General features: G+C 48.6%; 1 long non-coding RNA gene across 1 annotated transcript; it reads left to right on the top strand.

Annotated features, from left to right (window-relative positions):
• Positions 1-554: 554 nt before the first annotated feature.
• On the top strand, positions 555-5,035 carry LOC311524023. The gene is made up of 3 exons (XR_014712467.1): positions 555-755; positions 1,485-1,558; positions 4,200-5,035. It is a non-coding gene; the product is annotated as an uncharacterized lncRNA (long non-coding RNA).
• Positions 5,036-13,226: the final 8,191 nt, after the last annotated feature.

Here is a 13,226-nt window from a genome sequence, read left to right as displayed (position 1 = left end):
GAGCAAAAGTCCCAACATGAATTCTCACCTAATGCCAAAATGGAGAACAGATGTTTCATTTTACAAGCATTGAGCAAAGATGGCATCAGGTGCCTCGGGTCAGATATGAAAATGATTGTTTGATTTAAGAATGTAACAATGAGCAACCAACTGGTAAGAAACAGCTAAGGACCAATATCTAACTGAGGCCATATGGTGTCCAGAGTTTTTACGTATTAAATCAATTAGCCTCTGCATCAGTAATTCTCTGTTCCCACCCTGTCAGGTTTTGGAACAAATGCTGTACTAGTCCCATGAATCTCCAGGTGTTGAGTATGTGTCCCGTAGTTAAACAGTCTTTGTCTAGTGATGATTTTGTCTTTATCTCTTTTTAAACTCTGCTTTTAGATTCTGTTCTCTGGCTTTTCGTGCTTGGAACTTACTCGTATAATTGTGAGCCAGCGAGAACACAATAAAAGACATCATAAATTCAGGATCACATGGCATCTAGGTCTGATGTTCCTTTTTTTTTTTTTACCATTATTAAGAAGATAATAAGCATGTTTACATTTATATAATAATTTTGCACTATGCATAGATGACCTAATTCTCTGTTGTGCTTAAGCCCCTTCATGTTGTTCTGGTAGCATAAAGGATCCTTAAACCAGAGGGCAGCAATCACTTCCAGGGACTGCCTGCGGTGTGAGAAGATTCCCTGGCCAGCTAGAGCTGTCAGAAGGACATACACCAAGCTCCTCCCTGGTCCCCAGTGCAGGGTGTGTCAGAGGGGAAGGGCTGTGCCTTTAAGGGATCATATTTGGACCAAATATAAGTTTGAGCTGCTAAGCATCCATCAGTCCTTCTTAAGTCAATGGGAACTCTGAGTGCCCAGTACATCTGCAAATCAGGCCACTGCATTAGAAAGAAGATTTTTCAAAGGCACACATGGAAGTGAAGCACCCAGCTTCCCCTGACTTTTACTGGGAGCTGGGCAGCTAACTGCGCTTCCTATCTTTGAAAATCTCCCTCTGGAGCCAAAATATGTATTTAGGAGCCCTTTGAACAGTTTGCCTTAAATATTTGAGACTAAATTTCTAACCTAGGCAAAATGCATTCCAACCTAATTTCTGCAATGCTGAATACTGGCTCCTCTTACTCACAGTGCTAAGCTTCACTGATAGTATTGCATCTGAAGCCACCAACTTACAATTATGTAACAGTAGCGTGGTTTAAAAGATGCCGTCCTTGTAATAGGATACTTGAGGGTGGACATTAACATTTGTCTGAGTGTGCTACCAAACTTTAGAGCTGACAAACAGCTGTTTTCCTGCCTCAGGAAGCTAGTTAATGCAGAATTCAGACAGACAATTAGCTATTATGATCATTCAAATCTAATCTTGGTTTTTTTGAGCCCCCCCCCCTTTTTTAAATATTTAAAGGTGTGGCTCAGTAGCCCACGCTGTGTTTGCCAAGCTGTGTATTTACACTTATTTACTTCTTTGCAGAATTTAAAGTGAGTAGGGAAAAATGGAAGAATTCATACTGCAGGATCGGTCTGAACAAAGAGGAGCAGAGCATGGTATGTTGCAGTTACATGCTGGAAGGGCCTCTCTGACAGAGCACTCTTCTCCTCTGCATCCGTCTAAGTCACCTTCACCAAAGACAAACTATCAAAATAGTCCTAAAGAGAAACTATTTTGCCCTAAGAATGAGCACGCTTGTACTAAATGGCAGATATGCTAAACACCAGTACTGGGACAGGCTACATCTTACGTCCCCTAATAAAAATGTTGCCCCATATGCCTTTTCAACTTCTACAACTTAATCTTCCCCATTGTCAATAGGGCAGATCTTCAGCTGGGGTAAATCAGTGTAGCTATACTGAAGTCAGCAGAGCTATGCCAGTTTACAGCAGTTCAGATTCTGGCCCAATATTTTCAGTATAGCTTTCAGAACAGAAGTATAAACATCTCTAGTGACACGCGACTTCATATCAGTTAGTCATCTCCTTAAGGTTTTTATGATTGAGAAAGTTTTTCTATTTAAATAAATTCCTCATTCTCTCTTTATTTTTTACAAACACATGTTCACATACTCTTCAAGCACATGCATCCCTAGTACATTGGATTTGGTATGGGCTAGAAGGGGAAAATCTTTGTTAGAGCCCTACGCTGCACAACATTTAAGGGATAAGGTAGAAATCAGAAATGTAGCACACATACCTGATCCCAGGGCCAGGCTCTCAGGTGGTGTAAATTGGCATAAATCACTAAAGGCAGTGGAAATATGCTTATGTACATCAGTTGAAGATCTGGCTCCAGTGCTGGATTAAAGAATCATGATGGAGGAGTGTGCTGTGTGCTGCTCAGGCCAAACCTGAGCAGCACACAGTATTCTAGCTCTGCTTCAACTGCTGCCAGCTTTGTGTGGCATGAACAGGGGCCACACAGCAAAGTACCCCGACCTCATACATACTTCAGCCAACACACAGACGTACTAATGCCTATTCCACTCTGCGTATACCTCAAAGACCCTCCACTGGCCCCCACTTATCCTGACACTCCCCCTACACACATCCTGCCTATCACAGACCCAACCCCTCAGCCCCACCATCAACAGCCCCCAACATTCCTGCCCCCATCCCCACTTTCTCCCAATGGCCCCACTTGCCTTCCATCCCACAGTCTTCCAAGACTTCCTACTCACCCCATAGTTCACCAGCTTGCCCCAGTCCCTCATCCACTGCTCTCAGGTCCATCCTAGCCACTGATCAATGCCCCCCTGGCTCAGAGTTCCGCTCCCATCCCAGGCTAGGGCAGCTCCTCCTGACCCTGGTTGCCCAGCAGCTCCGTTCACTCCCATTACCAAGCCCACGTTCACACAGCAAAGGCCAAAGTTCAGTGAGTGGCATTGCCACCTCACAATGTCACTCACTCAAATTTGGCCCAGTCAGCCCCGCTCCCTCCACACACACATACTGCCCTGGGCCAAACCTGAGTGGCACTGGAATCCCCCCACACCATGTCACAATGCTACTCACTCAGATTTGGTGGGGGAGGTGGTTGAATGTGTAGCATTGCTACCTAGCACATGGGGTCACAGCGCCACTCAGGTTTAGCCTGTTGCAACGCCACCCTCCCAAATCCAGTGGTCTGGGTTCCCTCTGACATGGGGACTCTGTGCACATTCGTTAATCTGGGCCTGCTGGCTCTCGGACATAGTCTCATTCATTCCCCTCTGCAATAGGCTTGGGAAGATGTGGGGTAGCTGGCTTAGAGGGTGCATTAAGTGAAACCTGTAGACCGTGCTCCCCGGCACTAGACCCTGACCAGAGCCATGGAGATTTTGCTGGATGTAAATCTCTCATCCTGGTGATGTGGGGGTAGGTGGCACAAAGGTTGCCTTTCAGGGCTCCCCTCCCAGACAGCACTTTTTCATTGCACACCTAAGCACAGGCTAAGGTTGAGCTTTGGCTCCAAGTCTTTGCATTATTTCTTTCCTTGTTCAAGAGCCAGTTAAAGATTTTCTTTGCTTTCCCTTCAGAAGTGCAGGGACTTGGCTTCTGCTGGAAAGAAAATGCAAAAGGTGAAGCTCCTGCTCCCTGTGAGCTCTGCTGCCTTGCATTGCTTTCATATTTATGTTAGCGGGGAGACTCTCATTATACTGCTTGCTGCTGCTGTTTTTGGAAAGTACATGTTCCAGTTGCAGTTTCCTATGGAACATCTTTACAAATGAAGAGACCATCAGGATCTAACTGCTGTGTCTGGAAACCCTTGGGGGAAGGGAGCGGGGGAGGGCACATTTCAAGCTTGTCATTCTGCTTAGACGAGATTGGAGGCTTATTACCGAATTAGAAGATTATAAACATAACAACACTCAGCTAAATATCAGGTTTCCAAAGCTATTCTTCATGACTTCTCCCCCCTCCCCGCCCAGTAGACTGCAGCCCCTTTGTCAGATAAACTTTCTAAAGAACGGCACTGAACAGGAAGGCAGGAGGGAAGGACCAGCAGAGTGAAGTGATTAGAAAATGGAACAGGTTCTCATTAGGGTGCAGAGTATGTACTAATTAGTTGAGAAGACATTATGGATGACAGGCCTCATTTCATCCTGGATCCCACAGTGACTGTAAACTTGCTCATCCGTGCATTTGTTACAGACCTGGAATATTTTATAGTTAAAGTTACCCTAAGCACCATTATTTCTCCATTTTCCTCAAGGCGGCTCTGGAATGGACACCTGAACAAGAAGGCCACTGGACCCATTTATCCTTCATGCTGGAACTGCCTGTTATCGCTGGCTTGAGGAATGGGTGGTAGACTGCAGAGCTGTAAGGTTTCAGAGTAGCAGCCATGTTAGTCTGTATTCGCAAAAAGAAAAGGAGGACTTGTGGCACCTTAGAGACTAACAAATTTATTTGAGCATAAGCTTTCATGAGCTACAGCTCACTTCATCGGATGCATTCAGTGGAAAATACAGTAGGGAGATTTATATACATAGAGAACATGAAACAATGGGTGTTACCATACACACTGTAACGAGAGTGATCACTTAAGGAAAGCTTATGCTCAAATAAATTTGTTAGTCTCTAAGGTGCCACAAATACTCCTTCTCTTTTTACAGAGCTGTAAGTCACTTGTTCAGCTGTAACAGCATTCAGCATGCATAAAAGTTGGTGAACTATAAGAATGGAATGGATCCGCTATCTACAGTATTTTTTTTATACCACACTAATCACTGTGCTACCCAAACTCCTAATGGCAAGAACTGCAAAAACAAACCAAAATGTGCTATTACAGGTTGTACTGCTTTAGTACCCTTACCCATTGAACAAACATGGAGACTCAGTTATCCTCCTACCCGTATGGACGTTTGCTCCAGGACAGAGCTTTGGAGTAGCATGGGAGAAGCTGTTGTTGCTGATGTCCATGCCACACCCATTCCACAAATAGACAGAGTACTTCCGTCTGCTGCATTAATTCACTTATTTTTTTAAGGAATGTAAAAGAATATGTATGTATGTGTATAAATATAAATAAAACATTACCCATTTCAAGTTACTTTGAGACAGATTAGGAGTTGGCTGGCTGTAGCCAAAGTTGTGACTAGCATTTTGGGGAAAATACCTTATTGTATCAAAACAGGTCAAGTGTAACGTATGAAATGCATGGCTAGGGTGTGCAGAGGTGTAGTGCGGCAGGACTGTGGGGTTTTCCTCTTTTAAACCAAGTTTCTGTTTTCCCTGAAAGGAGAACCAAAGTCATTTAATTTCTTAACATAAAAAGACACAGAAGGAAAACTTCCTTCTTTGCCTCTTTCAGGTTGTGGCATTTCTAGAAAGCTGCTGAATCACGTCCTTATGATACATTGTCATGGAAATGGGCCCCCTCAGATTTCAGTCGTGGAAACAGCATCCTATTTACTCACATTTCATAGATGGTTAAGTCCAGAAGAGACCATTATGATAATCTAATATGACCTCCTGCACAACACAGGCCATAACCCCTGCTTGAACTAGAGAGAATTTCTTTTCACCAGTACTCCCTACTATAATATGAAACTAAATTATTTCTAAATTTCCCTTTAGCAAGTAAGAGTGTGTGTGTATAAGCATGCACACTTGCATCTAACCCCCCCACCCAAATTAGATTCAGGCCTGGGTGTGATGCAAATATTACTCTTGGGGGAATTCTGTGTCATTGCATGTGCACAGAATTTATGTCCCCCACAGATTTCTTTATTTCCCCACAGAAAAATGACTTCTGACAAGGAAGCAAAGGGAAGCCCCAAGAACGGTCACACGCCCCTCCCTGGCAGTGTAGGAAGGTTGGTTCAGGCACCTGGAGCAGCTGGTTGAAACATAAATAACCACTCAGGGGGTGGTTGGGCAGTCATGCGTAGGAGAGAGAGAGAGAGAGAGATTGAGATTCTGTCCCTCTCGCTCACTATTGCAGCATGCTTGGTGTCGAAGGGCAGGGCTTGGGATGTTTCTGAGGAAGTAGGCATAGGGCAGGGTCTGGCCCTTCTGGCAGAGCAGAATGTAGCAGCCTGCCTGCTTAGTGAATTGTTCCCATTGTCTTTGTGAATTCCCCCAGGAATATAAAACAGATGTAAAAGTTGTAAGGCTCCTTTACATTGCCAGAGTGGTGAAAAGGACAGTATGGCCTCATACATGCTTATGGTGCTTTAAGGATTAAAACTGGTCTAAATTTTTGAACTGAAAATTTTCCTATCAAAATATGCTCCATGAACTGTTTGCTACTGACCTTTATGGAGATGGTCAATAGCCACTATAAATTATGAGTTTGATACCCCAGCCCTCACTTGCTCTTCAGTTGCCCATCGTGTAACTCTGAGCATATGGCTGCATATATTTGTTGACTAAATAGCTAGAAATAAAAAGGGTCAAACCTAGCTACATTGCTGTTAGACAAGGGGACTCCCCACTCCCATTTTCCATACATTGTATTGTAGTTTAAATAAATTACTGAAATAATTGAAACCATAGTGATTACCGGTATATTGCATTATTTTGACAAACATGCAGAATTTTAAAACACTGTGCACAGAATTTTTAAATTTTTGTGCAGAATACTCCAGGAGTAATATCTCCAGCTACATACAGTTCATGTTTAGAAAGGAATTATGCCTTCACAGCCAGACCTAAATTATGTTAGCAGGAATTAAAATATGTTCTTCTTCGAGTGATTGCTCATGTGTATTCCACAATAGGTGTGCGTGCTCGCCCCGTGCACCGGTGCCGGAAGTTTTTCCCCTAGCAGTACCTGTAGGGGGGAGCGCCTCGCCACGGCACCAGCCTGGCTTGGTATAAAGGGGCTGTGCTCCCCCCACCCTCAGTTCCTTCTTGCCGCCAGTGAAGGTGCGTCGGAACTGCTCAGCTCCAGCTTTGCTGCAGCTTGTCCCCAGAACTCTTAGTTTGTTCAGTAGTACCTGTAGTCAGTTAGCTAATTCAGTTAGTTTAGTTAGTCATTGAGCCCAGGCCGGTGCATGCCCCGCGCCCCAGGCTTTAAGTCATGCGGCTCTTGTAAGCACTCTATGCCAAGGAGCGACCCGCACGAGGATGGTCTGCGCTTCTTGGGAGAAACCCATATCAGCGAAAGGTGCAAGATCTGCAAGTCTTTCAAGCCCCGAACTAAAAAAGAAAGGGACATTAGGCTCCGGCCTATCCTGATGGAGTTGGTGCTGGCCCCAACCCCAGCATGCGGCTCCAAACCAGTACCTGGCCCCGCGGCATCGTATGCAGAGACCCTCCGGTACCATCGTCCACTCGGCGCTGCTCCCCATCCATGGGGCATGCCAAGAGGACTGGAAAGACTCCCTCTTCACAACGGCACCGAGGGAAGTCTAGGACAGAGGCTAGGCCCATGTTGGGTAGTCCTCGATCCCCATCGGGCCCTAGGCCTCCGACTCACGTTGAGTGGAGTAGCCCGGCCCCTTCGGAGCGGGCCTCTCCAGATGTCCAGATGCCATCTACGCCCAAAGCTCTCCAGGCAGCCAAGGACGTCATGTCCATTCCGGTGCCTGGAGCTCCGCCGATGTTGGCCCCACGCTCCAGAGGTAAGCTGCCACCAGGATCACCACAGTCGCCACCGGCCCGGTACCAGTCTCAGTCAAGGGAACGTTCCCGACACTGCTCACCGCCCAGTGACCATTCAGGGCTCAGTCCATGTGGATTCCCCTTGACGCCAGCCAGACTGTCTGGATGGGTGCTGTCTGACCGGGACTCCCGGCACCGCTCATCTTCGTGAAGCGAATATCGACGGGATTGTGGCAGACATCGCCAACAGTCCTCGTCTTGCAGGAGATACCGCAGTCAGTCGTGACACGACCGTCGACACCGTTCCCGCTCAGACTCCTGTTCCAAGTCTCGGCCAAAGCACCGTAGCCCCGGGAGTTGATCGCCAGCATCTCGCCAAAGCGGGTCCACCTGTTGAGGCCGTTCGTGGAGCAGCTACTACCATCAGTGCTGCTCCTCTGGGTCGAGGTGGCGGTCCCATGGCAGATGTAGATCTCGGCACCACTGATACGCCCCGTCCAGAGGCAGCAGCGGATCATACGCCAGCCCGGCCGCCCCACACAGCTGCCCGTCTACCAGCCAAGCTAGCCAGCCCGAACTGCCAGCCCCGCCTCAGCAAGCGCAATGGCACCAGGCATCGTGGCCATCCCAGTGGTACCAGTGGGCACCATGACCTCTGGCGTAGCCCCCAGTGGGGGCTTGCTCAGTGGCTGGGGCCTCAGAACCACCGTTGGTGTCCATCTCCAGCTCCCGCCCAGGCTGCCTCCCAAAGTACAAGGCTGCCCACAAAAAGCAGCGGGACTATCGAAAGCGCCTGCAACAGCAATCCTGGCCTGCTCCCCAGCCTGGGTCTTCTAAGGTCAAGCAGGCGGGCAAAAGGTGTTTTTGACAGGATGCTCGGGGGTACCCCACCAGTTCTCAGCAGGGACATACCCCCAGTAAAGCTCCCTTCCTCCAATCGGTTGTGTGCTTTCCTCCCAGGATGGTTGCAGCTCACCTCGGACCGATGGGTCCTCAATACCATTGCCCAAGGTTACACCCTTCAGTTTAACTCCTCCCCGGCCAACTGCCCTCTGCCCCTGTCCCTCCTGCTCGAGCAGGATGTGGGGCGGCTCCTGGACCTAGGAGCTATAGAGGCAGTGCCCAAGGAGTTCCTGGGCAAGGGGTATTACTCCCGGTATTTCCTTATCCCGAAGGCCAAAGGGGGCTCAGGCCCATCATGGACCTGCGAGGCCTGAACCACTGCATGGTGAAACTCAAGTTCCGCATGGTTTCCCTGGCCTCCATCATCCCCTCCCTGGATTCCGGGGGCTAGTATGCTGCTCTCGATTTATGGGACGCTTACTTCCACATCCACATATTCGAGGGGCAGACGCTTCCTCCATTTCGTGGTGGGACAGAGTCACTACCAATTCACGGTCCTACCGTTTGGTCTGTCCACTGCCCCCAGGGTCTTTACAAAGTGTATGGCAGTGGTAGTGGCCCACCTCAGACGCCAGGGGGTCCAGATATTCCCATACCTGGATGACTGGCTAGTCAAAGGCACCTCCCGTTCTCAGGTGAGGGATCATGTGGCGCTCCTCCTGTCCACATATACTGCCCTGGGCCTGTAGATAAACAACGCCAAGTCCACATTAATCCCAGTCCAACACAGAGTTTATCGGGGTGCTACTGGATGCAATGTCAGCCAGGACCTCTCTCCCACCAGACAGGTTCGAGACCCTGAAAGGGCTCATCGACTTGGTCACAAGGTTCCCAGTGATGGCAGCCAGGGCTTGCCTGCAACGGCTGGGTCACATATCTGCGTGCACATATGTGGTCCATCACGCCAGACTCAGAATGAGGTCCCGCCAGCTCTGGCTGGCCTCGCAGTTCTCCCAGGCCACGGACAGAATGGACAAAGTCCTCACCATGCCGAACTCGGTGATCACCTCCCTGCGGTGGTGGTCCACCCCAAACAACATGCTCCCAGGGGTCCCGTTCAGGAACAGGGCCCCGTCGTTGGAGCAGGTGTCTGACATGTGGGACCTGGGTTGGGGGGGCCCCATGTGGGGAACTTTCAGACCCAAGGCCTGTAGTCTCTACAAGACCTACCCCTTCATATAAACATAAAGGAACTCAGAGCGGTGCAACTGGTATGTGTGTCTGTGTGTATGGCCTTCCGCTTGCACCTGGAGGGCAAGGTAGTCAGGGTCCTCACAGACAACACGGCCTCGATGTTCTATATTCTATATAATAGGCAGGGTGGGGCCCGATCCTCTGCCATGAAGCCCTCAGTCAGTGGGACTTCTGTATAGCCCATGACATCTACCTAAAAGCCTTCCACGTGCTGTGCGCCCGGAACGTGAGGGTGGATCGCTTGAGCAGGGATTTTTCCTCTCAGCATGAGTTGTCTCTACACCCGGGAGTGGCTCACCAGTTCTTCCGAAGATGGGGTACTCCCCAGGTGGACCTATTTGCGACCCAGCAGAACCAATGATGCCCCCGGTTCTGCTCCAGGGGGTGCCTAGGGAGGGGCGCTATCTCCAGTGCCTTTACCCTGTCCTGGTCAGGCTAGCTCCTCTACGCCTTTTCTCCGTTCCCTCTGATCAGCAGGGCCCTGGAGAAAATAAAGATGGACAAAGCCAGGGTCCTCCTCATTGCCCCGGCATGGCCCAGGCAGCACTGGTACAGGACCCTCTCGGGGCTGGTGGTAGCTCTGCCATGGCAGTTGCCACTCTGCTTGGACCTGGTCTCTCAGAACCAGGGCCACCTCCTTCATCTCAGCCTAGCAACGCTTCACCTCATGGCGTGGCTGCTCAGTGGCTAGGAAAGGACATGCTCGGAATAGGTTCACCATGTCCTCCTCGAAAGTAGACGACCCTCCACTCGCCGCTCCTATGTGGGTTTTCGAGGTGGGCGGCAGGCCAGGGTGTTTCCCCGACGGCCACCCCGATCCAGCTTATCCTTGATTACCTCCTCCACCTGAGGGCCCAGGGACTGGCGTTCTCATCAGTCAGGGTACATTTGGTGGCCATATCGGCCTTTCATCCTCCAGTGCAAGGGCACATGGTGTTTTTCCATGCTATGACTGGCCAGTTCCTTAAGGGTCTGGACAGTCTCTACTCATATTCCAAGCCCCTGGTTCCACGGTGGGACCTAAACCTGCTGCTGGCTCTGCTCACGGGGGCCCCATTTGAACCACTGGCCATGTGTTCCTGGTCTCACCTCTTGTGGAAGGTGGCCTTCCTGGTAGCTATCACATTGGCCAGGCGGGTCTTGGAGCTCAGGGCCCTAACCTCCAAACCACCGTATACGGTTTTTCATAAGGACAAGGTCCAGCTCCGCCTACACCCCGCGTTCCTCCCGAAGGAGATCTCTGCCTACCACATGGGTCAGGACATTTTTCTGCCAGTCCTCTGCCGCAAGCCTCATGCGACTAGTGAGGAAAGCTGTCTCCACACGCTCAACATGAGGCGAGCTCTGGCTTTCTACCTCAAGCAGACCAAGCCATTCAGAAAGTCTTCGCAACTGTTCGTCACCTTGGCTGAGCGTGTGAAGGGTCAGCCGATTTCCACTCAGAGGCTTTCCAATTGGATCACTTCATGCATCTATACCTGCTATGAGCTGGTGGGGGTTCCCCCGCCGCCCATTGTGAAGGCGCACTCAACTCGTCAGCTGACTTTGTGGCCCACGTCCCCATCCAGAACATTTGTAGGGCTGCCACGTGGTCTTCAGTTCACATGTTCACCTCACACTATGTGATTGTCTCCCAGGCCAGGGATGATTCCGGGTTCGGCAGGGTGGTACTCTGTCCTGAGAACTTGTGAACTCCTATCCACCTCCAACAGATATAGCTGTGGAATACACATGAGCAATCACTCAAAGAAGAAAAGACTGTTACCTTTTCCGTAATTGGTGTTCTTCGAGATGTGTTGTTCATGTCTATTCCACATCCCACCCTCCTTCCCTTCTGTCGGAGTTGTCTGGCAAGAAGGATCTGAGGGTGAGGGAAGCGCAGCTCCCCCTTATACTGTGCCAGGCAGGCACTGCTCCAGGGGTCGCGGGAGGGCACTCCCCTCTACGGGTACTACTAGGGGAAAAACTTCCGGCACTGGTGCACGTGGCGAGCATGCACACCTATTGTGGAATTGACATGAGCAACATGTCTCAAAGAACACCAGTTACGGAAAAGGTAACTGTCTTTTATACTGCAGTGAAACATTTATCTGCTGTAACTTACTAACTAAAATGGGTACAGGATATGGCACTTAGTTAGATCGACTTTGATTAATTATATAAATGTCTAAGCTGGTTCCAAAAGATCTGCAAGCTGTTTGTGCCATGTATGTTTATTCAGTAACTATGCAAACATGGTACGAAAGGCCACACACTGATATCAAAAGGCATCTGATCTCAGATCCACAATGGCAGACCCTTGTGCCCATGCAAATCCAATTGCAGGACTGAAGTCTGAACCATTATTTTCCGTTTATAGTAAAAATATTATGGCACCCTGTTTTTAAAAAAAATGAGCAATAATAGTTTACTTTACATAGCCCCAAATTTTCAAAAATGACTAATGCTTTTAGGGAGTACTCAACTTGACAATTGAGAAGAGCCAGACTTTCAGAAGGTGGGTGCTCAGTACTTTCTGGAAATCAGGCCCTTATAAAGTACCTCAGTTTGAGTCCCTAAAAACTTTTGAACTAGCAATTTGAAAATTTAAGCCATCATCCAGAAGAATCTCAAAGGATAATTCACACCACTTTGTTTCATCCACTGCAGCAATGCAGCCACTCAGGCCCATATTGTTGGTGTCATTCTTCTAATCGGATCTCTCTCTCAGTCCTCACATACCGGTTATGTCTGCATCTTGCCAATTCTTTTTGCAAAGCAGCTCTAAGATACGGCCTTTCCTATTCATCCACACCACTAAAACTCTCATCCTGATTCGCATCATCTCACGTCTCACTTATTGCAACAGCCTTTTCTCTGACCTTGACAAATGCAATCTTGTCCTGCTCATACCCATTCAGAGCGATGCTGCAAAGATATTTTCCTAGCCTGTCACTTTGACCACGTCACCCCCACTCTTTACATCTCCCCACTGGTTCCCCCTTCTCTATCACTTCAAATACAAGCTACTTGTCTTCACTTTTAAGGGCCTTCATGGCCCATCCCCACCCTACCTGATTTAGTATCAAAGTGTCAACCCCTGCCTCCGATAGGCCCATGCCTCCGATAGGCCTCAGCCTCCATTGACCACTAGTCAATTTTCAGACAAGAGCTTTTGTGCTTTCTCCCATGCTGAACCTTCACGTTTGGGAGGAGCTCCCAGTGAACAGCTACCTCATTATCCTCCTTAAAACTCTCCTTTGCCCTGATGCTAACCAATATTGTCTCATTGTTTTCTTGTATTCCTCCATCCGTTTGTCTGTACCCATCTCTTTTTTCTCTTGTCCTAGACTTAGATTGTAAGCTCTTTGGGGCAGGCACTGTCTTGTTCTATGTTTGTACTGCACCTAGCACAATGGGGTCCTGGTCCATAACTCGGGTTTCTAGGCCTTATGGTAATTCACATAATTAAATAATAATTATTATTATTAAATTTCTGTTAGCTACATAAATATTTTAAGTTCATGTCTTTCATTTTTTAAGGCATGCCCCTTACAATCTTCAGAGGGAAGACAAAAGTTCAGTGACTTTATTAGCTATCCAAGAGGGGCAA

Source organism: Lepidochelys olivacea (genome assembly GCF_965140295.1).
Source record: "Lepidochelys olivacea isolate rLepOli2 genome assembly, chromosome: 7".
Lineage (NCBI taxonomy): Eukaryota > Metazoa > Chordata > Testudines > Cheloniidae > Lepidochelys > Lepidochelys olivacea.
Note: the sequence above shows the minus strand (reverse complement) of the source record. Positions and strands in the feature narration are given on the sequence as shown.